At 40.8% G+C, this 2,940-nt stretch overlaps 1 pseudogene; it reads left to right on the top strand.

Annotated features, from left to right (window-relative positions):
• Positions 1-390: 390 nt before the first annotated feature.
• On the top strand, positions 391-1,013 carry LOC103257119 (annotated as a pseudogene).
• Positions 1,014-2,940: the final 1,927 nt, after the last annotated feature.

Raw genomic sequence — 2,940 nt, 5'->3', positions numbered from 1 at the left:
ACTCCAGCAACTAATCCCAAAGTAAATGTAGAATAAGCAACTTTTAAAAATAAAATTAGAATAGAAAATGAAGATGAGAGGTGAGAAAAAAAGAAGAAAGCATGGCACTGCAGATGCTACAGATAAGCATTTTATAACGTTTTGTTTTAGGTATGTTTTAGGTGTATGTCTATGCATGACAAAATTTATTTCTTACTGTGGGTTGAAGTAAAAAATATTTAAAAGACACTGCTATACAACAAATCCACTACAGAGAAAGAGAAAATATGACCCAATTTCTTTCTTCAAGAATATCCATATTAAAATATATACATATATACATATATATCCAGACACCCCAAGGGATGGTCTGGGGTATGGGATGGTGAGGCAGCGAGACCGGCCAGGAAGATGCCAGTGGCGGTGATAGTGGAAAGTGCCTTCAGTTTCAAAAAGTTTCTGGATCAGTGCAAGACCCAGGAACTCAAGGCTTCTGGGGAATTGCTACACCCCCAGTGTATGGCCAGCTTCTAGTTTTATATTTAATCCATAATGACATAAGTAATGTAAGATATCTTTTGGAAAGAATATCACCTGCTGTAACATCTGCAAATTCTGAACTTGGGGGAATTTGGTCAGTAGGACAAAGAATCTGACAGAGAGATTTCCCTGGGATCTATACAACCGTCAGTGCTCCCAGTGGTCTGAGACAGCCCAGCCAATCACGGAAGCACTTAGAGATGCAACAAGGAAAGGAGCCTTCACCTTGGTCTCCCAAGCATACACCTCAATAGTAGCCAAGACTTTGCAGCCTTGGTTGAACCTCCTATAGAAGAAGCTGTAAACGATATATTAGAACAAGGATGGCAGGTCAACTCCACCACAAGAATGGTTCTACCCAGAAAGCCAGTTACAGGGGCCCTTGATGTTTCCTTTAATAAGTTTATTCCCTAATCAGAGCCTGTATTCACCCAATCCCCAATGAACAGCAGTTAACCAGACTGATCAATTATGAGGCTTTCCTTGAAAACTGATTTATAACCCTGAGTTCAAGATTCACCTTTAGATGCCTGAATACTGACAAATATAGAAATGTAAAATTTTTATTTGCAATTTATTGGTTGGATGAAGCATCTCAGCATTCTTTACTGAGTATGTGATAAAATACATACATAATATAAGGTATATTAAATATGTTTTGTCTTAAAACATTGCTGAATAGCTGTTGAAACAATGCTCATTCTATAATATTTAATGATCTGGATGGAGCCCATCAGTATTATGCAGTTAGTTTATATTTTCTAGTGACTCATAAAATAAGATCTCCTGTTTCATGTAAAACAGTGGTTGTCAACTCTCTTGTTCCTACACACCACAGGCCACACTCTTATTTGTACCACTGGTTGATAATTGTAGTGATTCATTTGGTGTTTGAGGAGAACTGTCCCAGGGGCAATATCTGAATTGCTGGAGACTGTGTTTCACCTTCTTTGTAGAATATGCTCTTTTCTCCCCACTTCTTGAGAACCACTAATCCTGAATACAGAAATATAGCTGAGGAACAAATAAACCATTCTCATAGTAAACCAGTTTGTTACCCCTAGATTTTTTTTCCAATAGCATAAGTACACCCATTGCTGGCAGTGGAGGTCTTGCAATGCAAATGGGACTTATTGCTGGCAGTGGAGGTCTTGCAATGCAAATGGGACTTATTTAAGACATTCACGAGAAGTATTAAGGTGTACTGTCGCCTTTAAGAAGAAGGTAAACTTAATTATTGAATGCATTATATGGAGAAAGGAGCTGTTAAGTGATACACTTTGTACAACCATCCTGCTCTACTGGTTGCTTATATTTATCTCTTGGTTCAAGTTCTGCCCTTTGGAGACATACGGAACAAGTCTTTCATTCTTTGTGTGACAGCCCTCTGAGTAGCTGAAGTTGTTTGTTGTATCTTCAGGTTAAAAAGCTCCTTCTCCTTAGTTCATTTATTCCGCATTTGTTCTATAAATATTTAACTGAAAAAAAAAATCCACAATCCAAAGAGTGACTCATAAACAAATCACTGGAATACAATACAGTGTGACTGGGTCAGTTATAATGTGCCAAAGAGTGGCAATCAATAGGACGGGCTCTCATCATCCTGTCCGTGGGACCCCAAGGAACACACGCAACACGCACAACACAGTACTCATTACCTGCACCACAAGACTCCTTCTCATCTGGAGCCTGCAGTTGTGGTTAAGAGCATCACTTCCACCTGTTTGTTAAAAATAGAAACCACGTAATCTCCTATTTCTTTTGTCACCAAGACCAGAAGATTCTGACTCCTAAACCCCTAAATCATCCCTCTCTGTTCATTCCTGTTGCCGCAGCCTTGAGACCCTCTTTCTCTCTCATGTGAACAACCGTAGAATTCTCCCAGCCAGCCTTCCTGAGCCCATCCCTCCCACCCTGGTCTGCACTGCAGCCTCCAGCCAAAGAACTGATAGCTACTCTTCCCTCCTTCCAGCCTACGCTGGCTTCTCCCCACACTCACACTCCAGAAGTCTTTATTTTCAGCCACCTTCCATAATGCACAGATTCTACCGCCTGCCTCTACCAAACGACTTGAAATTCCCCACATGGACCGTTCATTTTCCTATCTTGCAAACTCTGCACATACTGCTTTCTCTCCCTAAAATAGTGCTCTTCCCACTCTCCATCTAAGAAAACTCCCCAGCTAGCAGAGCTGCAAAGGTAGCTTTCCTGACTCCCTTCAGCAAAATAAAACGTATCTTCTGCTGAGCCCACATGGCTGTGTGGGCATATTTATTTTACAACACCAATCCAAATGTACCCTATTTCCTTCCCCAGTGCTTCCAGGGCAAGGGCCACATCACAGTTATATTTTTAAGCCAACACATAGCTCCAGAATGAGCACAGGGTGGGCCTTCCCAAAAAATAAGTAACCGATAGTTG

The sequence above is a fragment of the Carlito syrichta genome, unplaced genomic scaffold (assembly GCF_000164805.1).
Source record: "Carlito syrichta isolate Samal-C Ts95f unplaced genomic scaffold, Tarsius_syrichta-2.0.1 Scaffold301546, whole genome shotgun sequence".
Classification (NCBI taxonomy): domain Eukaryota; kingdom Metazoa; phylum Chordata; class Mammalia; order Primates; family Tarsiidae; genus Carlito; species Carlito syrichta.
The sequence above is the reverse complement of the archived record's forward strand: the minus strand, read 5'-3'. Positions and strand labels throughout refer to the sequence as shown.